The 23,870-nt window shown below is 41.6% G+C and overlaps 1 protein-coding gene and 1 long non-coding RNA gene across 6 annotated transcripts in view; both read right to left on the bottom strand.

The window, feature by feature from the left end:
• The window catches only part of runx1 (RUNX family transcription factor 1), a 198,215-nt gene that overhangs the window by 85,419 nt on the left and 88,926 nt on the right, over nucleotides 1-23,870 (bottom strand). The gene's annotated exons all lie outside the window — the stretch shown is intronic.
• Nucleotides 823-23,870, bottom strand: LOC138738506 (uncharacterized). Of its 3 annotated transcripts, none has more exons than XR_011341578.1 (4): nucleotides 23,788-23,870; nucleotides 12,094-12,163; nucleotides 9,431-9,587; nucleotides 823-1,620 (listed from the first exon to the last, which is right to left on the bottom strand). It is a non-coding gene; the product is annotated as an uncharacterized lncRNA (long non-coding RNA). The 3 variants fall into 3 exon arrangements; XR_011341577.1 differs by lacking the exon at nucleotides 823-1,620 and adding an exon at nucleotides 7,773-7,954; XR_011341576.1 differs by lacking the exon at nucleotides 823-1,620 and having other exon boundaries at nucleotides 9,273-9,587.

The following is a 23,870-nucleotide window of genomic DNA, read 5'->3' as shown; positions in this document are numbered from 1 at the left end:
GCTGTGGACCTGAACTCCCAAATGTAGGTAACCATGTTAAAGACACACATGGTAAAAGCTAGGACACTGAGGAGTGTGGTAAGACAGAGGGATCTGGGAATACAGATACATAATTCCCTGAAAATGGTGCCACAGGTGCATAGGGTTTTAAAGAGAGCTTTTGGCATATTGGCCTTCATAAATCAAAGTATTGAGTACAGGAGTTGAGATGCTATGGTAAAGTTGTATAAAAGATTGGCAAGGCCAAATTTGGAGTATTGAGTGGAATTTTGGTCACCTAACCACAGGAAAGAGAAAGAGGGCGGAGAAGGTTTACTAGGATGTTACCCAGACTTCAGCACAGAGTTATTGGGAAAAGTTGAACAGATTCCCTGGAGCATAGACAAATGAGGGGAGATTTGATAGAGGTATTTTAAATTATGAGGAGATAGACAGTAAATATAGGTAGGCTTTTTTCCATTGAGGTTATGTGAGATACAAACCAGAGGACATGTTTTAAGGGTGAAAGGGAAAAAGTTTAGGGAGAACACGGGGGAACTTTTCCACACAGAGAGTGGCAGGAGTGTGGAACGAGCTGTGAGCTGAAGTGGTGAATGGGGGCTCAATTTAGAATTTGGACAGGTACATGGATGGGAGAGGCATGGAAAGCTATGGACTGGGTGCATGTCAGTAGGACTAGGCAAATAAATGGTTTGGCACAGACTAGAAGGGCCAAAGGGGCCTGCTCCTGTGCTGTAATGTTCTAAGGTTCGATATCAGGAACCATGGGTGCTAAATTGTACATAATAAATCCCCCAAAATACATTAGATATAAAGGACAGTTGTTTTAATGATTTGAATCAAGTTGTACTGCAGGATGCATATTCTCCCCCGTTGCTTATGCCATTGGATTGTACAAGTATCACAAGAACTGGTGGGCCTTCTTATCAGTATGGCAACTACTCCAATCAACATTCCTGACCACATTTATCTTAGATGATACTTCAATATTAGTGAAAATGTGTTTTCATTGTTGGAATTTTAGCTTTTGGACCTACATCCAAAGATGTAAAGATATAAAGATCCCATTGAACGATTAAAAACCAGAAGATTATTGTAATGTTTGAATCTACCAGTCAAGTCACACCTCTGTCATTATGCAATCAATGAATTGCTCAAGTGGATATATCTGACTGGCCAGAGATATCTGTAATAACTGTGCAAGTTTTGCATATTAACAGTAATGTAGTTGTTTCTCTTCCCAGTCATTATTATTCTTAAAGGAGATGCCCAACTGGTAAAATATGTAAAGCATTTTCCAGATTCAAATTAATATGCAAGTGAAGTTCAAAAATCAGTAATTGGTTAGGATTATTGGTACAATGAAGAATAATTTGCAATGATATTGTTAAGATCATTCTTCCTTGCTGTGTAGGCCAGCATGGTGTAATGCTACTAAGACAACAGCAATCCAGGTTCAAATCCCACACTGTTTGTACATTCTCCCCGTGTCTGCGTGTGTTTCCTCCGGGTGCTCCAGTTACTTCTCACCCTTCAAAATGTACAGGAGTTGTTGGTCAATTGGGTGTAATTAGGCGGCGCAGGCTCATGGCCGAAAGGGCCTGTTACAGTTCTGTATGCCTAAATTTAAAAATATTTAAATTAAAATGTATTTAAGAAAAACTGAATAAGAAATAAATTCAAGATGATGAGATAATAACTCTCCTGTCTCAATTTGCCCAAGACCATGTTTTCAAAGCTTCTTAGAAATGGAAGAATTAGTGAAGTAAAGTCTTCAGCAATGATCTTGTCTAATCAAGTATTACATACAAAACATCCACTTATTTATCTGTTGGCAGCTTTGAAAGATTGAAACGTCAGAGGCATTCATGCACAAACACTGCTCCTCAGAGGAATAAGTGAGCAGCTTTCTTCCCAGATTGTCGTCAGGACAAACCTAAAAAGAATGAGACTCTCATGTTGTCGAGGTATTGTGTCACAGCCCATTTGTCAGGAATGACGAGGAAGACGTCTCAATGTGTTTCCCTGGAAGCATCAGTTTGCCTTTATTGTGACTTCATCAGAATTTCCCAGAGAAATGGAGCAAGCTTGTTATGAACAGAGTCTGTGTTGAGATATACTACAAGTTTTTCATTTTGTTGGAACCATTGTCACACAAGTATTTCTGAAGGCATTTATTTTTATTCAGTAACTTCATGAAAATTCAAGAAGTCTCTACATTCTAAACTTTATTCCTGAATGCAATGAATTTTACTCGTGCAAAAATTGATACCACGTAAAAGTCGACCACCCCTATTTTTGGCCCTGGTTGCCTGCCTGCTGGATCTCCAGACACATCCACCGCAGACTCTCACCTAGGCCCTGGCCGTCCACCTAACTGAGCTCCTGATGCCTCGAACGCAGAATTACCACCTAGTCCCGGCCTGTCGCCCAGCTATCCAAGCTCCTGATGGCTCAAACGGTCCAGGTACTTGCGTAATATGCATGTCATATCGACCCCATAAATTTAACGTTGTGACAGAATATAGATAAGTTTTTGGGAGATAAATTGTGGCAGGTATTTTTAGTGTAAGTCACATAAAAACAATTTAAAACAGATCTTATTTAAAATACTGGAGCTCTGCTCATGCTAGATATGTCGGGGCCAACATTCTTTGCAGAAGCTTTGGAGAGTGCCCAAGAGAATTCACTAATGGATTGTTGTTTACAAAAAGGCAACAGATGAAAGAACTTGACAGAGCCGCATTCTGTCTGGAGTGGAACTTGCAAGCAGAAAGAGTCAAACAGGTTTATTTTCTCTCTGAGAGAGAGAGAGGGAGCGAGAGAGAGAGAGAGAGAGAGAGAGAGACAGAGACAGAGACAGAGACAGAGACAGAAATCAGTTCTACAGTTTTACAATCAGCAGCACCAACTGGAACTAGAACAGGACAAGCTGGCAAACTTGTGAAAAAAAACCCATTTGGAAGACTGGTTGTGAGTGTTTAGTTCAGACTCATCAAAGCCCTTGTGGTTCATGCAAGAGGAGAGGACTGGCTGTCTAATGTTTCACTTGAAATAAGAGAAATAGAAAAGACACTCTGTGGCGTCCTGAAAGAAAGAGGTTATCATCTGGAGAACCCTGATGGGGTAAGTTTCATCAGCAAGACATTGAGGTGACTAATGGTGGTACCTCAGTTGTGGAAATCCTGGAACAACAAATCTCTCTCTGCAAAACCTACAAAGAACCTTCCTGAGCAGTAAACATTTACCTATCGAGCACCAAAGCCTGGTGAACTTTATACATGTTAAATTCTGAACACAGTATAAGAATTGCCTGCAACCAGTGACTTGGAAGAATGAGAAGTGAGATTGAACTGGTAACCAAAGAACTTTTCTTAAATTTACACACATATTACATACACGTTCACTTAGAATTAGAAGGGGGTTAAGTTGGGTTAGTTAAGTCAATAGTGATAAGTTAAAGTTTGATTCTGTTTTCATGTTTAAAGATAATTAAAAACAACTTTTGTTTAAGTAACTACTTGTATTGGTGAATATCTATTGCTACTGGGTTTTGGGGTCCTTTGGGCTTATAAGAGAACAACTGCCATTTCCCACTCAGATGGCCTGGTAAATATTGCAGTTCGATCCCTGTTGCATCACTAGGCTCAAAATACTGATATTTAAAAGGATTTTGTTTTTTGATGGAAACGTTTGGCATTTACGCAGATGAGCAGATGATCAGGAGTACAAAATGACATGAAAGGTTTTGGTCACTCACTATTCCAGGTTTGTAAAGGTTGCTCCAAATGTGCAATTACTGGAACATGGTGCAAAATTCAGGTGATTGTCAGCTTAGTCATAAAGGTATCTTTGGGAATACTCTGAAAGATATGGAGTAAAGCAGACAGCGGAGGCTGCACGGACCATGAACCCAGCGATGTCGCCATGTTTGTTTCAGAAAAGTTACTCGTGTGATTGTGACAAAGGCTATCTTCCTCACATTACCCTACTTGATTGTACAAAGCCGCAGCATATTCCTCCACAATTTCTCGATGTTCAGCCGGATGGGACACTAGAAACCTGCTTCACTTCAGTTTCAGACAGAAAATTACCTTCAAATTTAGTTTCATATACATACAGCACAACAGGAGGCCATTTGCCCCATTTAGTCTCAGTGCTCCTACCAGTAACATTCCCCTTATTCTTTCCTCACACATATACACTGACCACGCACAGCCCTGCCTGACCATCACTGGTCCTTGACACTAGAACAGAAACATCACTCTGATTGCTCCATGTCCAGTGCTGGATGAGCAGAAGTTTCCTCCAACAAACTACTGGAAGGGTCAAAGCCAATGTTTCTAGTCTCTGCTGCAAAATGCTCTCAAAGATCTAATTCCACCAGCCTGCCCGGCATCTGCCAGACTGTTCACAGTTTTGATGTTGCATTTAACTTTGAACTGGGTGCAACATCTATCTGTTCACAGCATTGCCCCGATCTCAGCTCATTTCCCTGCTGAAAGTCTAATCTTTGCCTTTGCTGGAGAGAGACCAGAAATTAGGAAAGAAAATTCAGAGTTTACTAGCTGAATGATCATATACTCATCTTCTGTATCTTGGTACAATTCTATAAATAAGCTTAAGACTGGGAAAAGTCTGTAGACTTGAGCTTTAGCAAAATTATGGCAAGATTATAAACATGCAGTGCATTCACACACAACTGTATATAATTAATATATTTCTGTGTCATTCATTTAGCATATTGTAAGCTGTAAATCTTATTGATCTGAGATTTGTCTTTGTCAGAACTGTAGTGCCAATTAAAATTTCCAAGTGTAAATTCAGTAGGTGTACGTCGAAGAAAATCTACCATGTTTTAATCACAAGACCTCCTTCCACCTTCAGGTGCAGCTGTTCAGGAGGTAGCACCTCAGGGGCACTTCAGAAAGGATGATAAAGGCTGGCGTCTTTGGCCACCCCCACGTCCCTTGGAGGAAGACAGTTCTTTCCCCTCTGTTCGGCGACTCTTTGCAGCTCAATACAATCTCCTTAGCTCATCAGAAATCAATAACTCAAAATGTTGCCAATCGTTGGTTGTGTCTGGGACTCACAAATACGCCATTTGCTACTTTAAGCTAAAACTAGTTGAGAAGGTAGGCAGAGCAGTAAATTCCCAACTCCATTTATGTGACATTCTAATTAGCACTAAAGTGAGAAAGGATTGATGATGACACGTTAATTATGTATCTTTATATTTGTTCTATAAAGTACACTGTTTGACCTGCTGAGTTTCTCCAGCATTGAGTTTCAATCACGGTGTCTGCAGGCTTTTGTGTTTTACCTCTAACCATGTCTGATGATTGTAACTTCACTGGTTCTCGGGTTTTATTTCAAGTTATTGCTTTAACCTCCATCCAAAGTCTATAAGTATTTGTTCTTCACAATGCAACAACGAATATTGTGGTTTTCAAAGTGTAATGGCATGGATTGTATGTGCCATTTGGTAGGCCAAATGGCCTGTCAAGCTTGCTCCACTATTTTATACAAGATCATGGCTGCTCTGGATGTGGATCTGTCAGTTCCATGAAACCCTTCTCTCCTCTATTATTCAAAATTATACTTATCTGTGTCTTAAATACATTGAATGAGGCAGCCTCTACTGCTGCATTGGGCAGAGAATTTCACAGATTCACCACTTTCTGGGAGAGGCAGTTCCTCTTCATTTCTCACCACCCTCTCCTCTCTCCATTCACAGAGCCATCCTCCCTCCCCCTGTTTGCTATTATGCCCTCCTTCCCTTAATCTCCTATTACCTCCTACCCCTCCTGTGCTCTTCCCCTGCTCCTCCCCTCCACCATTTTGTTCGGGCGCCTGCCTACATTGTGCTCATATCTTGAAGCCCGAAACTTTGGTTATGCATCTTTATCTTTGTTGTATGAAGTACACTGTCTGACCTGCAGAGTTTCTCCAGCGTTGCGCTTTTAATATCCTCATCGCTGTCTGACACAGTTAAAGAAAGCTGGAGGAGGCGTGCTGTTGTACGAAGGAGGTGGCTTCAAAAGCATCACCTTGTGGTTTAATGTGGAAAATCAATTAATTTTCCTGGAAAAATAAGACCTTGACATAGATTCAAGATCTATTCCACTCTTTACTGTAAATCTGCTCTCACCCCTCACCTGCCAGATGCAGGGAGTTGGAATCCTTTCCTTGCCCAAAAAAGACATGCTGCTTTGTAATCATAATTGCAGCACGTGCAGATACACAGTGCCTCAGGTGGACTTCCTTGTGTTTTATGGCTTGATACATATATCACTGTTTCCTTATGACCATCAAGGAAGCCTGATTTTATAAATGTTAAAGTTATTGGTTGAGTATGCCTTTCAATTCAGTATTTAGTTGATACCTTGAAGAATTGGATGGTAATGGACATATAAAGTAACCCATCCATGTATTATGAATAGAATGCCATCATTCACAGCTTTTCATTGCTGCCCTCAAATACATTGTTTGGTGTCACTCTGTTCTTTTCTTTAAGACATTCTGCAGTTGAGGCTCTTTGGAGATGTACATATTTTCCACTGTATTGCAAAAGTTGTAAAAATATATTTTTTTGGTAATGGTCAGAGAAAAACAAAATCAATGAATAACTTCAGACAAACCTGATCTATAGTTCTAAGACTTCACCATCTTCCATCCTGCACTGCTTCTCAAATGCACTGCTTCTAAAGGCTGTTAAATAGCTGTTCTTACTGACTTCATCCCATTAATTTTGAAGTACACCGGCAGATACTTCTGACTTACTTTAGATTGTTAGATTCCTGATATATTTACCTGGATCTCAAACACCAATCTGCAGGAAACAATGAACAAAACAAACTATAGTTTTGACTTTATGGACTTCATTAACCAGATCACATTTCCATCTTTTGAAAAGTAAAATCCAAGCTCCATTTCCCTGATTGAATGAGTGTCCGCGCTGATTATTGATAAATTACAGAAAATAACCTTAATCCTGATAAAATCTATACATAGAGGAATACTATTCTCTGGTGGGCTACTTTGGTTATAAGTATCCTTGACTAAGTATTTTATGAAGAGAGTGATTTAACTTTAGAAACCATGCATCTAAATTAAATGCATTTAATGGATTTTTTGGTATATACAACATTGGATGTTTCAATTAAGCAAAGTTCTAAAGTATTCCCCCATTCTTCTTTCTTCATGGTCAACCTCCACCCCGCCCCCCTTCCCCCAGGTTTTCCTGAGCCTGTGTCTTGATAAGTTGGAATACTTGGGAATGACAAGTAAAGGAAAATTAAATAGGCTGAATATTTCACCTGCTTTTCCAGAATATGGAAGGAAACCTAACTGTAACAGCACATTTTCTAGCTTGCCTAATTTTCAACATTAGGTGAGGCCTTGGAAGCATCTCCATCCATAGTGCAGACTCAGGAAAATCTCTCCATACATCTTCTGACTTCCCTCTCCTTGACTTCAATAGTAAGCCATTAATCCAGTGGTTCTCAGCCTTTTTCTTTCCACTCATATACCACTTGTAGTAATCCCTTACAAACCACAGAGCATTTATGGTGTCAGATGCAGAGGTGCTCTGTGCTTAGCGAGGGATTACTTAAGGTGGTATGTGAATGGAAAAAAAAGGTTGAGAACCACTGCATTAATCCATCCACTGAGGTATCTGCTTATCACTCCATTTACTTGCATCCATGTTCTCCTAAAGAATTTGAAACAAGCTAATTATCGAAAGATTGAAACACTGTTGTGAGCTAAAATATGAACATTAGCTTGGGTTTATTCCTAATGAAACAGATGGAAATAAAGACTGATTCTCATTCCATCATGAGGCCACCCAAGAGGAAAGAAATGCAAAGCCCAATCAAAACTGGACAGTCTGGATTGGACACGATTGGTTATTTCCACTTCTAAAGTTCAATGTTGCTTCTTGATAACTTGCCTGCAAGATGGAGATGGAAGAACACAATTTATCATGTGTTGGATTCAAGTTTTATGCTCATATTTGTGCACAAAGTAAAATATTCATTAAAAAGAAGTCTCAATTTAAAAACTGGCACGTCAAAAACAACTGCCAGTAGATCAATTCCTCTCTGATCCTACATTTCAATCTCTGGATCACGAAACTCACTTTGACCTGATGTCAAATGATCATCCAAATGAAATGTCCATTTATACAAATTAGATATGTCAGGTTGGTTGGTCGTTATAGAAGTGCTTAATATCTCGTGGTTCAGCTGGATGACTCTTGTGCAATTGTATATAGAGAGATCTTATATTACTAAATGTGCTTCAGAATTAATTTCTAAGTGAGATTTGCTTTATAATGGCAGCTTCCAGTATTTCTGATAATGTTGAACTATAGTGGTTTAGTCAGAAAAAAACTCTATTCTTCATTGCCCCACTCAACTTTAGAATATCCCAGAGTCCATTGCAGCCAGTGCTGTGGACACTATTGTCTGATAAGAAATGGTCTGATATGGGGACACCAATACCCTTGAGCATAAAGCCCTGCAAAAGGTAGTGGACGCAGGTCAGGACATCACAGGCAAAACCCTCCCCACCATCAAGAATGTCTACAGGGAACGCTGCCTTCAGAGATCAGTAGCAATCATCGAGGATCCCCGACACCTGCTCTATTCTCACTGCTACCATCAGGGAAGAGATAAAGGTATGACAAGACTCACACCACCAGGTTCAGGAACAGCTGATACCATCAGACTCCTCAACAACAAACTCAATCAGGGACTCATTTGAGGACTCTTGACTTTTTTCTCTCTGTGTTGCTCAGTCAGTTTATTTACATTTCTTTATCTGTTTACATGTGTACATTGTGTAGTTTTTTATTTGCACTGCCAATTATACTGTAGCTAGCCATCCCAGAAGGGAAATGAATGTGATCAAAGAAGTGGGACGTGACATGTTCCTTTCAGTTTCGTTTTGCATTTTAAAAAAAACTTTCTTTTTAATTTAATTTAATGGTATCAATGTAATTTAATTGACTGTACTTTCAGTTGTATGAAGGTGGGGGGGGATAAATGCAGACTCTGTATGTAACGTGAATGTTAATAAAAAGATTATATGGTTTGTTTGAATTTTACGAGTCCTTGGAAAATTAAAATAAAATACTCAAAAAAAGACAGTAGTTTTGTCTTGCCTACAGGTAAAAAAATCTCAGGGTAATATGTCATGCCATGTATGTAATCTGACAATAAATCTGAAGCAGACAATTTGTGCACAGCAAGTCCCACAAATAAGAGTGAATGATAACAGATCTTTTAATTATATTGGTTGATGATAGATTGACCAACTCCCTTCCTCATTGTTGCAATGTAGCACCTGCCCAGATTACAGTTCTGTAGCTATCTAATGATTACAGTTCACGTTCTGTAGCTATCTAATGATGGGAATACTTCACCTCTCAAGTGCAAGTAAGAGTGGTGCTGAACTTTGTAGTTTCTCTATCCATTGTTGTTGTCTGTTCTAATGAATGGCTGAAGTGTTATCTTCTTACTTCAGGGTGACTGACTTCACATTTATTTAGCACCTTTATTTTGAACCACTGGGCTGATGGTCTGGGGGTAGAAAAGAGGCTGCTGTGATGGCCCAATTTCAATGAATAGTCTGTCAAGAGGATGTCTAAGGACTTCAGTCTCCACCAAAGTGGTGGTCAACTATAAACACAGTCAGCATTGCGGTTGGCTTTAACCCCGTTGCAGCGAAACCCACGTTGTCTGTAAGAGGTTTGTACGTTCTGCCTGTGTCTGAGTGGGTTTCCTCCTACCTTTCAAGATGTATGGGGGGTCAATAGGACAATGTAGGTCAATAGGTCAATAGGCTGTAATTGGAAGGGATGAGCTCATGGGCTGGAAGGGCCCCGACGCCAGGTTGTATCTCTACATTTTATCTAAAAATTAAAAGGTAACTTTAAATAAAAGGTTTCATTGCTTCACAACACAAATAGAAAAATAGAAATAAAAGGTAAACGGAGCCAGGTTATTTTTAGTGGGGGTGGTGGAGGATGGACATAGGTGCTCAAGAGTGATATTGGGGAACACAAAGGCTGGAGTCTGATAAGTAAAGAAAGTGTCAACAGAGGCCATGTTAGGGGAGGAGTGAAGGGCAGATGGAAGAGGATCTGATGGGTGATTTGTTTGGGCAGTAAGTGGATGGAACCAGGAGAGGGAGGGAAATGAAAATGGATGATGGGTTTGGAGCACCTATAGGGTGGGGAGATATAGGGTTCAAAATATTGTTTTAGCTTTGAAATGTATTGTGATTTTGTGAGATTATGAAAGGTGCAGTAGGAATCTAATCTTATTTCAGCACATTGATCTTGATGTTATGTTGAAGTTCTATGACATCGGTGAGGCCAAATTTAGAATATTATGTGCAGTTTTGGTCACCTACCAACAGGAAAGATATCAATACGATTGAAAGAATGCAGCAAAAATTTAGGAGGATGTTGCTGGGTCTTGAGGTGCTGGGTTCTAGGGAAAGGTTGAATAGGTTCAGACTTCATATTCCATTCCCAATGGAAGCTGGGAAATTAAATGGTGTTGTCATTGATTGTTGTAGAACTTCTTGGGTGGACCCTAAGGATTGAGGATGGGTTACTTCCTAGTTTTGTGGGTCCTGGTGGCAAATGGGGCCATTATGGGAACCCCACAGCCTCATCCACAGAGGGAGTAGAGAGCAGCCAATGGAGTGAACAGAGGGGGAGATTGCAAGGAAATGCCCTCCTTCCATAGGGTCCCTGAGTTGTTGATGAGTGGCCTCAAAGTTCTCAATACTTTTCGAATGGTCCTTTTCCACATTGGATAGTATACGGCATGATATATGGGCAGAGAAATGATAGATAGAATTTAATCCATGCAAGCATGAGATGAAATACAGGAGAGAAGTATACAGTTAATGGCAAGATTCTTAGCAGGATTGATGGGCAGAGGGATCTGGGGATCTCTGGAGCATCAGAGGATAAGGGGAGACTTGATAGAAGAGGGATAGATAGGGTAGACAATCAGAAACCAGTTCCCAGGATAACAGTTAAATACCAGTGGGCATGTTCAGAAGGTAATCCAGGGTGGGAGGGGATATTTAGGCAAAAAGTGTGGGTCAAGTTTTTTTTTTTTTACACACTGAGAGTGGTGGGCGCTGGGAATGGGCTGCCTGGGGGAATGCTGGAAGTAGAGACGATAGCAGCATTCAAGACAGACGCATGAACATGCAGGGAAAAAGAGAGATACGCATCATGTGCAAGCAGCAGAGCTTTTGTTTAATTTGGCGTCATCCTGGGCCAAAGAACCAGTTCCTATGCTGTACTGTTCTAGGTTTTATTGGTAGAGATTCTGAGTGGTTATTTTGTATTTCTTCATGGAAGCTTTGAGAACGTTATTGATTTCCTCTGTTCCTTTGATAATCTCTTCCTATATCAGAGTTTAGGACAGATTATTTGCCTTGTGACTCTGATGTCAGGTTCACATAATATGCAGGCAAATCAATGCAGATGATTGGGTATAACCAGGGCCTCAGTGGCTTGGGACATGATACATTGGCTTACGTGTACTTTAAACAGTGGATTTAGAAGAGACTACTAATTATCTTAAAGTAGCAGTCCAGGTCTCAGAAATAAACTGTATTGGAGAGCAGGAATAACTGCTGTCTGGTAGACTCTAGGTTTAGTTCCAGGTCTGAGTTCCTGATCTTTAAATATCAGTTTCCCTGACAAACTCTGCACCAAGTTTGAACGTCCACCTACCACCTGAATCATTAGGTGAATTCCAATTTTAATTATATTCTCCCATTTGCTACTCCATTCCTCAGTCTTTTTGATTCTACTGGACAATTGTAGCTGCCATGAACCCAAACCATTCCAGCAGTTGAGAATTTCAAAGGGGATTAAGGACACTCCCATATACAAGCATCGTCCAAGAGTGATGGAAACGTTTGTCACTGAAGAGTCTGCGTGATGTTAAGTGCGTGCTGAACCCTTGGCAACTTTGACGGTTACGTGTTTTTTTTCTCAAAACATTTGGGGAGAAAATAGAAATCTAAAAATAAACACATGTTGATATTACTCACATCCTCTTCTTCTCTTTGCATATGGTTTTGCTTTTCGTTTACCCATTCTTTTCTGCTGACTAATTACGGGCTGGAAAGAGATCACAGTTTGCCGGATGGCCAAGAGATTTGTTTTTATTAAAGAAAACTTTAACTCTCTTGTTGTAATTTAACAATAATGGTGCAACACTGCTAACGTGCACCTTTTCACACTTTGTGTCAGGTTTTATCCCGAAATGACTGATCTGGGCATTTATTCTCTGTTATTTGTGGAACATTGTCATGTGCAAATTGGCTGCTGCATTCGGCTACAAAAACAAGAAAGTACACTTCAAACACAGAACATTGGCTACAATGCTCTCTGGGAGGTCTGGAGGTCATGAAAGTTTTTATTTAAATGCAAGTTGAAGTTCCTTAATGTTTTCTGATTGATCTCGTCCCAAATTACCCAACTTCTTGCCATTGACATCAATTCCTTCCCCCGTCAGAAAAAGTATCCGAAGGTTAATGTGCATGGTTTTATTAAATGATTTTAATGGATCACTCATTCCACAAGTCGTTTTTCCTTCCAGTCAGGATGCTCCATCTGATTTCCACCTTTACTCTGATTGCGAAGAGAAACGCAAAAAACTGCAGATGTTGGAATCTTGAGAGAAGTTGGAGGAACTCAAGGGGTCAGGAAATATCCTTGGATAGAAATGGTCAGTCAGATAAACAGATCAGGTTTCCAGCATCTTTGATTTTTAGGCTACAGGCACATTGAATGTAACTAGAAGATGGGAGGTGAAAAGGCTTCAAAAACCATCAATTCCTCGCCGCAGATGTGGCCTGACACGCTGATTCAACTCCAGCTTCAATCTGTTTGTTCCTCATTTCCCCAGTAAAGGAACTGTTCATCATCACCTCATATCTCTCACGACAAAGAGACCATTTGTCCCAGTCTTTGTCAGCTGCAAGAGTATTTCTATCAGCTCATTCCCTCCTATTGTAAATCCGATATCCCATCATCTTCCATGCACCCATCAATTCCCCCCCTCCCCCCGCTACGTCCTGTTTCTCTTGCTACCCTCCTAAACTTGAAACAATTTTCAGTAGCTAATTAATTGATCAGAGCATCTTTTGGGATATGGATGGAAATAAAGTTCCCAATGGAAGTGAGTGATCACAGGGGGAATTTGTACATCTTTGACATTTTCACTATCAGCCTGAATTTAAATATACCATTGACTTTGCTCAACAACCAATTCCATAGATCCACCCCTTTCTGGCTGAAGAAATTACTCCTTATGTCTATTCTAAAGGGCTGGCCATTTATTCTGAGGCTGTGGCCTCTGGTCCGAGACACTCTCCCTTAAAGGACACTTGGATAACTCCATGGATGTGAGGGCAAATGGGACAAAAGCAGGAGGGCCTGTTTCTGGGCTGCAAGACTCTATAGCCCCTTTTCCACTGGCACCCTGTCCCAGGAATTAACTGGGGCAGGGTCCAGTGGATAAAGGACACTGTCCGAACGCTGGCGTCAAATGATGTAATTTCACACTGGGGATTAACCACCTCTACCCCTACACGTACCCCTAGCATTTGCTGACGTTGGCGCGCTGATAAAACCATCGGAAAAGGGACAGCAGAAAGACACTCGCTTCCAGTTGAAGGTCGAACACTCCGATCCCCCGGGGGATGAGTGGTGTTCAGTGATAGTGTCCCAGTCAAGGGTGGCCCAGTGGAAAAGGCACAAAGGGCTACCTATGCCGGGACACTGCACGGCCAGTGAACTGGGATGCCAGTGGAAAAAGGGACTATGATTCCATTGTATTTACCCAGGAAGTGGACTTCCAAACAAGCTGGGGTTAAATGCAGAAAATGCTGGAAACACTCCATGAGTCAGATACTATCTGTGGAAAAAGAAACAAAATTAAAAATTGCAGATTGATGGCCTTCCATCAGGACTCACTGATTGTCGTGTATTTCCAGCATTTTCTGTTTTTAGTTCAAGTTCCGGCATCTTTGATTTTTATGGTCTAGGAAAATTGAATGAAACGAGTTAAAGAGGAGGTTCTAGAAAGGAGACAGTTGGTTAAAACGCCTCAAAATTCATCCTTGATCGGTGGAGCTAAATTGGTGCAGAATTAATTTTAAAGGCAAAGTAACTTGCGCTGAGATGTAGCATATTTACCATGATTAATTTAGGATGATATTCAGGCATTAAGGATAGAAATTGTGGAGTTGTGGGTCACCGTCATGCAATCATCTTTACTTGCAGGCGATGTCCAAGGATGATAAAATTACAAGCTTGCTGAAGAGAGGGAGATCAATAAGGAAAAAGTTCAACGTTGACACTTGGGAAGCTTTTGGAACAGTAGCCCTTTGGACAAATGTGGGGCAAAACAGGGTTGCATAAACTGACTGAGTGTTTTTTGATGAGATATTAGAGATAAGGACTGTACAGTTGATGTGGTGGACTTAAACTTTCAGAAGCATTAGGCTTCGGGTCTGTTAAACAAGAAATCTCCCGACGCTGGGGGAAAGTGCAAGACGCAAAAGTGCTGGAGACACTCAGCAGGTCACACAGCGTCCGTAGGAATAAAAAGGCATTTTGGGCCTGAGCCCTTCATTTGTTCCAGATTCTTGATGAAGGGCTCAGGCCCAAAACATTGGTGGCCTTTAATTTTTATGGACGCTGCATGACCTGCTGAGTTTCTCCAGCACTTTTGTGCACTGAACATGCATTAGGTCTGCAAATGGTTTTAAAACAGTAAATAGAGCTCCATCGTCGTGAAGGTGGAATTGGCTGTCCTGATGAACTTCGTCAACAATGTTTGTGCATTATTATCGTTCTCCAGTGTCAGCAGACCCCTTGTTTACATCTGAGCTGTGGTGAAAACTGTGTCGGCCTGGAGCGAGTAGTGTGCCCCAAGGCTTGGTGTGGGGGAACCACTATCACAAGATCACAATATATTGGAGCAGAAGTAGGCCAATTGGCCCAACGAGTCTGCTCCGCCATTCTATCAAGAGCTGATCCATCCACCCACTCAGCCCCATTTGCCAGCCTTCTCCCCATAACCCTTAATGCCCTGGCTAATCAAATACCTGTCGATCTCTGCCTTAAATTACACTCAACAATCTCGCTTCCACAGCTGCCTGTGGCAACAAGTTCCACAGACTCACAGCTCTCTGACTAAAGAATTTTTTCTGCACCTCGGTTTTAAATTGTTACACTTTTATCTTGAAATTGTGCCCTCTTGTCCTAGACTCCCCTACCATTGGAAACATCCTTGCCACATCTACTCTGTCCAAGCCTTTCAGCATTTGAAATATCTCTAAGAGGTACCCCTACTCATTCTGTACTCCAATGAGTACAGTCCAAGGGGCGACAAATCTTCCTCATACGCTAACCCTTTAATTCCTGAATCATTCTAGTAAATCTTCCCTGAACCCTCTTCAATCCCACCCTCATCCTTTCTCATATAGGATACCCAAAGCTACACCTCCAAGAGAGGTCTCACAAGTGCCCTGTAGATAGTGGCCCTTCTCCCCATCTATCCAAGTCCCTCCGCAGCCTTTCTGCACCCTCACCACCGGCCACTACCACCTACTATATTTTAAAGTATATATTAATGGCGTTAACTTGGGCAGGATTTGAAATGGGCAACAACATAAAAATTGGAAGGGGAGTAGACAGAATAAGAGATACACTGCAACATGGACTGATGGAGGGAATGGACGGAAGGGAAGCAAATTCAATGTAGAAATTTGTGAAATGGTATCATGTGGTAGGAAGAATTAAAAGGGTGGTGAAGCATGTTAAGTGGAATGGTGTAATATTAAAGGACAATATTATAAAATATGCAATGTTTGCATAGAAACCATGGAATTAGCAGGGCAGGGTTACAAAGCTTATGGGATCCTTGGCTTTATAAATGGAGGCAGAGCTAAGACCTCAGCTAATGTACCATGTCCAATTCTTTGCACATCTGTCTCAGAAGCATGTGAAAAACTTTGGAGAGGCTACAAAAGGTTCTTTGAATGATCCCAGTGGATGACGGATTAGAGTTTCATGGAGAAATTGGAATTGTTTGCTGAGGCGCAAAAAGGTGAACGATGGCTCTGCGGAGGTGTTCATGAAAATGAGGAGTCTGTTTCCAATAGCTAATAACTGGGGAGGGGGGTGTCACAGAACTGCAAAACTACCAGAGACAACATGAAGAAATTAATTTTACTCAATGAATGTTTCAGATGCGGAACGTACTGGCAGGCTAGAGGAAGGAGATTCAATGGAGGCTGTCAAAAAGGGATGGAATAAATATAAAGGAGAAACTGTGCATGGAAGTAGTGATGATTCTCATTGAATCTCTCTTTGAACAGACTTGGACTCTGTGCAGCCCTCTTCGACCAGTCATTCAATGTATTTATTCAATAGCCCCTCAGGGTTATTGAACAACATCCCTCAAAGTCAGTGAAACAAGCTGTAATTGTAGTAAATACACAAAAGTGCTGGAGAAACTCAGCAGGTCTCGCACCGTCCATAAGAGGGAAAGATACACGACCAACGTTTCGGGCCCGAGGCCTTCGTCAAGTTGCTTCTATATCTTTGCCTCCTATGGATGCTGTGAGACCTGCAGAGTTTCTCCAGCTCTTTTGTGTATTTATCCCGAGCCAAAATGAGCGAGGCTTCTTCCATCATTATGGATATCGTGCAAGGATCCTTACGAACAGGTCACAGGCATTCATGTACTTCGATTCTTCCCTGTGATAAACGTACACCTTATTTTTGCAGCTGAGAATCAGAATTTCCCTTGAACCCTATTTATCACGTTGTTTGAAAAATGGAGCTTGCTAATTTAGCTGTTAGCTACAAAGCACAACATAGGTTCCTTCCAAGCTAAATACAGAAATAGTTCAAAAAGTCCTGATAAGCCATTTAATGTCAGTTAACTGTATATCCATTTACTGAGTTCCATTTTTGTTTCAACTCCTATATGAAGAACATATGTTTAGTCTGGAAGCTGATTGATTAATTTGAGATCTAAGCATTCTAATTAATGCTGCCTAATTACAGCTTTTATTTTCTTTTTCATTTCTCTTCCTCTATGTAATTTCTTAGTTTGATATAATCTACTTTTTTTTGATCACTGGTTAACCATGCAGGCACAGATCTGCTAGAATATAATGGCAGACTTGCACTCCTCTCAAAGAAAGCGGGCATTGCCAAAACCTGCTCTTTTCCCCACTGAATTTTGCTGAGTGATTTCACAAGATTGTGATAGGGTGGGGGGATAGTTTAATCCATCAGATGGCCAGCTTGTAATGACGGGCCATGCTACTTTGACCAATTGAGGATGGGGGTGTTACGCATCTGGTGAACGATATCCCAGCTACCCAGCGGAGGCCAGGAGTACAGCCTGGTTGATGGTGGAGGGAGGTGATAGAGTGGGGCCTACCCCTAAGGCTCATGGTGGCAATGACCCTGAGTACGTTTGTTCAGCTTGAGTGAGCTGTCTTCTCACAAACGTCAATAGCAAGGACCTCTCAGTGGCCAGCCATTTCAATTCCACACTCCATTGCCACACCAATATGTCTGTCCATACACTGTCAAATTAAGGCATCCACAAACCAGAAGCACATCACCTTATATCCCATCTTGGCCATCTCCAACCCGACGGCGTTAACACTGACTGTTAATTTCCATTAACCACGGTGACCCCAAATGCCCCAGTCTCTCGGTCTCCTTCAGCTTCCCACCTCCTTCCCTTCCGTCTTTTATCAGTGAGCTACACTCAACCCTGTTCCCTACCACTTCTCAGCTTTTCCACCCTCCCACCCAGACTGATGGATAGTTCATGCTCCATTTGCGAGATGGGGTTTTCTATGGCACCCTTAGGTGACAATCTGCATACTTAAGGGCCAGAATCATAGAGAAGGGTTCCATCTTGTCCAAACAAGTTTCGCATCTGAACTAGTCCCAGCTCTTGGCTGATATCCCTCTATCCCTTTCCTATCCATATACCACCCCAAGTGTCTTTTAAGTGCCTTAATTGTACACACCTCTACCACTTCCTACAGCGGCTCATTCCACACACCCTGTGTGAAAATGTTGCCTTTCATATCCCTTCAGATTTCAGATTTACGGTCAGAGTACATACATGACATCACATACAACCCCGAGATTCTTTTCCCTGTAGGCGAGGCAGAATTACCACTTACTGGTTGTACTTAAAAAAAGGAATCAATATACACATGTAAACAAAGAAAGAAATGTGAACAATATGACTGTGCAATGCAGAGAGAAAAAAAAAATCAATAAAGTGCAAAAATAAGTCTTTAGATAAGTCCCTGATTGAGTTTGTTGTTGAGGACTCACCTTAAATCTATGCACATTAATTCTGGACTCTTACTCTCGTGTAAAAAAAATATGTTTCTTCATCTTATCTATGTGGGTTATGATTTTCAATCCATCTATTATTAGGTCACCCCTCAGTCTCCTGCTCTCCAGAGGAAAGAAAAGTCAAACTCTGGCCATCCAGCAGGGGGTGCCAGTGAGACAGGGACAGCTCATTCCTCAGTGAAAAATGGGCAGTGTTATTCCCCATATTCTTTCAGGCACATTCACCAGGAGAACACTAAGTATTTCCACTCACTTTCCAGGCACACAGATGAATGAAAAATGCCTCACAGATAGGCCAGAACTTAGATATAGGCGCGTCCAGGAGAAGGTGCAGAAAGTGTTTACAGGCCATCACCGCAGCTCTTGCTGAATGATATCACTGTTTAGTTGGCGGACTGTGTTTAGAGTGGATTCTTGGAGCTTTACATTGAGGATCACAGCTCAAACAGGGCATTGCTTAAGGAGCATGCCCCGAGAGCATCCTGAACTGTGAAATGGTGTGATGCAGTCCCACAGCTTCCTCACATGGTGAGCTTCTGATTTCACACATGGTGTCCTGGATGGTTGCCCAGTGGAACGTAGGCACTTTCTTATAGGAAGGGAGGATGAAAGCTCTCTGCAGGTCCCATGGTTTGTAATAGAGCTCTTTCAGCTGCTCTCTGGATGCTGGGTCCCAATAGTATTTCCTGGTTTTCCTACCATACCAGAAGGCAAAGAAAACACTGAATTATTGCTGATTTTAAATCCCAAGTTCTTAACTAGAGGTCTGGAAGCCCATGAGATGGTTGGCTGTTTGGCAGAGAGTGTAGAGACAGGGTCTTGCCCTTAAATATTCCTGACAGATCAATTCTCTGTGCTCTAGGCTTTGTGTTCTAATCCTCATCTCATTCTTTTCAAGACAGGACAGACAATTCTGCTTGATATTGGCTGGCTTTGGTCAGATCGTCCCTGTTAGATTTAAACTATGAACACATTGCCAGAAGAACTCAGCAGGTCGGACAGCCGTCGTGGAGGGAAGTGGAGAGTCAATGCTTTGGGGTGAGACCCTTCATCAAGACCTTCCCTCCATGGCGGCTGCCTGACTGGCTGAATTCCTCCAGCAACTCGTTTTTTTTTTCCCTTTCTGGATTCCAGCATCTCCATACCTGGTACCCCCTTCAGCCAGTCCCTAGCTGCTAGGCACTAGCTGAAGGTGCACCAGGTGTTAGAACTGGGATGCAAGGGCGCTGAGCTCTTCCTGATCACGTCAGAGGTTTGCATCTGGTGCTTGGGTGGCCGATGGGTTGGACTGAAGGCAGTGTGGCTGCCAAGGCTGAGGGAGCACTGGAAGCGAATCCATGGACACTCGGTGACTCTGGTGGGGGGGGGGGGGCTCTCTTTTATTTCTCTTTCCCTGACTGTAAGGGGTGCCGGGCAATTTCTGCTGATGGCAAATCTTTGTTGCCTTACAGTAGATTGAAGGAAACTTTGCGTAATATCACAATCTCTGTCTTATTACATGACAATAAAACAACTTGAATCTCTTGTGTTTCTTCTCTACTGATTCTCTTGTGAGACAGTGACAACATTTCCCTGCACTGGTCAACTTTATCCAGCACGATCGGGAAAGAATACACCTCTATGCCTGGTAATTTCATTGAATTCTTGGTTTTTGCCAGCTTGGTAACATTTGTTAAGTTGCCATTGACCAGAGATAATCAGCTGTAAACATATGACTACAAACGTTCCTTCCAGGGTTTGCAGCCAATGTGACTGCAGATAGAGTATGGCTGCATGTAAATATGTGGCATTAGAAATAGAGGTGAATTCCTGCAAATTCCTGAGGCAAATAGTCTTGATTTACAACTTTCTCACAAAGGCTCAATATCTCTTATTTGTAACAATATGTTTGATTGAAGAATGGCCTCATTAGTTAAGATCAAGAGAGACTGGCAACAGGATTTGAACCTTTCATTCTCTGATGAGATTTGGGATTCCATTTGCCATCTGATTAATACGACCTCCTTTGTGCACAACATTGTTTATTGCAATTTAAAGTGGTCCATAGGGTATGTGTTTCTATAGTTAAATTATCTTGTTTTTATTCTGATATAAATACAATATGTGACAAATGGAAAATTGCTGACCTTTCTTTGATTCACATGTTTTGGACTTGCCCTAGTTTAGAAAAATTTTGGAAAGAAATTTTCCAAACATTATCGGCGATTCTTAAGGTTAAATTGGAACCTTGTCCTTTAATTGCTCTTTTCGGATCATTTCAAAATGATGATGTTTTATTGACTTCAACGGAAAACCGAATTTTATCTTTTACTTCATTGGTTTTGATTAATGCATTGGTTTCAAACTGCTGCCTAATCTCACATTCTATCTTAAGTAATCCCGATGCCAAGAAGTGCTCTGTGATTAGTAAGGGATCGCTTAAGGTGATGTGTGAGTGGGAAGGGAAGGTTGAGAATCACTGCTCTAGACTCAATTGTACTGAAATATTTTGCTTGAGAAAAATTCTCATTGGCCCATTTCCTTTGGAGTTATGAAACCCTGCACATAACGAGTCAATGAGGTACGATTAAAACAGTGGTTTTCAAATTATTTCTTTCCTCTCACACACCACCTTAAGTAATCCCTTACTGAGTACTTATAGCATAAGGATTGCTTAAGGTGGAATGTGAGTTTAGGGGGGCAGTTTGAAAACTACTGGATTAAATGGAAAATAATACTCCCCCTACCCATACACAATGATTGAATGATAGTATGTTTTGTTTAAGTTGAGAGAAAATGAGATGTGCCATTCAAATACTAATTTCCTGAAGATATGAGGCCTTTTTATGGACCATGATCTAAACTATTAGGGTTGTAATAAGCTTTGATGCTCTGCCGTCTATTTCTAGGTTGATGCCATTTGATACCCACACGTTAATTATTTTTCCAACTTTGATTAGTGGCAGAGTTGGCTGTTCATCCCCTTGTACTTGATCAAGAGATCGTGGCTTATCTTTATGTTCAGCACCACTTTCCCACCCTATTCCATTGACCCCATATATATCTAAAGTTCTAGCTTTCTCTTGAATATACTCGTGAATAGATCGGCATATCCTCTGAGCTCGGCACATGGATGTAAGAAAAACCAACGGGTGCATGTGGTGAATCAACCACTACACTGGCCACACTCTTACTGGCCTACTGCAGGGGGCCAACCACTGTACCTGCAGGTAGGTAACCTGGGAGGTTGTCCCCATCTACTCGCTGTCAATCACCAGCCTGTATAAAGACTTGTGCCGGCCCCTTTGGTAGTCAGCCAAACACGTGGAGCCAGGAAGGTTGTGTGTACGAGTTTAAGCAGATTAAAGCCTGTTTGTACAATCTACGAACTTTGTGTCTGAATTCTTCGCACGGTAGCGTTCACAGGAGCTGTGAGGATCAGGTTGGTTATGGAGTAGGTTTATAAATAACGACACAAGGTCAACTGAAGGCCTCTACTGATCTATAACAGCCTTCATAACTTTGTTGGGTTAATTCCAAAGCTGAGTGAAACACAAAAGTCTGCAGATGTTGTGACTGTAGTAAAAACACCGAAATGCTGGAGGAACTCAGCCAGTCTTTCAGCGTCCATAAGAGAGAAAGATATATTTCTACTAGTTCCAAAGCTCGTCTACCCTCCAGGTGAAGAATTGCAGGCAGGACCATCAAAGGATGGACTAGATGAGAGTTGTTCTCTGTTATCCCGAGTTTCTCGGTGTAAGCTGTCTAAACCCCAGCCTCACATGTCATCACTCACCAGCCCCTTCTGAGTTAAAGTAAAGTAGCCTGAATTTGCAAAGGCATGCTGTTCTGGAAAGACTTCCCCCCCCACCCCGAAAAGAGCTGCGCATAAGTATTAAAACAGGAGAGGGAGCTTGCTCATCCAATCAAGTCTCGGCGCATTGGCTTCACAGCAGTGGGCAGGTTTGCCACACTTTTCCACTAATGCCAATACGCAAGCAGCTGTGAGTTTCTCTAAAATAAAGAGCAGGGAAAAGGAAATGCAGTGCTAGGTATGCAATGAATTATTATTTTGGCAATAAGGTGCAGACCATTATTAGCAACAGGAGAGACTGCAAGATCTTTCCCCAAAAAAAAAGATGCAAGTGAACAGAAACTCATCTCCTGTTCGCAGCCTCATTGCTTGCAGCTGAATCTCAGCTAACAGGACCCAACTGAGTGAATGAACATTAAAAGAAAAGTAGGAAAAGGAAATGAATAGAGCTTTATTAGAGCGTTTCTTTTCCCCCTGCTTGACCCAATTATCAGATTTTACATTTCAGCTTAAGACAGTAGATCAAAAGGCTAGAGCCACTTTGTACTGCAGCCAGGAGACCACATGATTCCTCTCATAGAACATCCTGTCTGCCAAGAAATTGTGCCTTTAAGTAACTTCGCTGTATCTTGCAGCAGTAAGCATGATTGGTGATGAAATTGTCCCAGGATTTTATTGTGCTTCGTAAACATTTTCAACAGAAGAGAAAAAGGACATAAGAAAATAATTAAGGAAAGAAGTCCATCACGAATGGAGAAGAAAATGTGTGCCAAAATATTCTGCAGTAAAACACAGTGTTTATATTTTTTAAAAACCCTTACAAAATATGAAGTATGCTTACGAGCAACTTTTCCCCCAGATTGCAGATAATTTAACTTCAAAGCTGGAAAAAATACACATATTTATATTGCACCTCATCTCATTTCAGAGGAATTTCCCCAAAGGAGTGGGTAGAAAACAAATGACTTTGAAGTGCTCCCGCTATTATGCAGGCTGATACAAGAACCATTTTGCACACACCAGAGAATTGTGAATGGAATGATCAACTTCGCTGTTTTGGGGGACTTTCATTACCAAAGGAATGATGTCAGAACATCCTGGGTTCTCACTTAAATTGCACTGGAGAATTTCTAATTTCCTCAACTGGATAAGTGGGGAAAAGACAGCCTGCAGTATCACTACCGATGAAGTGATTTATCATCCCTGGATTTAGCATCCCTGCTTGACAGGAGAGAGATAGTGAAAGAACTGAGAAACCCAAGCCCAAACCAACCCGTCCCTGCCTCATTAACACTGAACAAACATAAGTCAGGCCAAGTACAAGACTCACAAAGATGGAACCATTGATATTTTGCCTGCCACGCTGAAAGCTAACTGTGAGCGACGATAAAGCTATTGATTCCCAGCAGCTGATCCAGGGGATAAGGGGACTCCTTGGTTAAGGGGGAGGGGGGGGGGGGGCGGGTTGGGAATAGAGGGGTTGATTTGCCTGAAATTTTACACAAAGTCCACACTGTGCCCAGGACGCCTCGCATCTCACCTCTGGGCCCGAGCACAGGCTGCTGTCTCCTCCACGTCTGGAGGAAGACCCATCGCTGTGGGAATGATGCTGTGTGATGTCAC

This window comes from Narcine bancroftii, chromosome 7, assembly GCF_036971445.1.
Source record: "Narcine bancroftii isolate sNarBan1 chromosome 7, sNarBan1.hap1, whole genome shotgun sequence".
Lineage (NCBI taxonomy): Eukaryota > Metazoa > Chordata > Chondrichthyes > Torpediniformes > Narcinidae > Narcine > Narcine bancroftii.
This window is presented reverse-complemented; position numbering and strand designations above follow the sequence as displayed.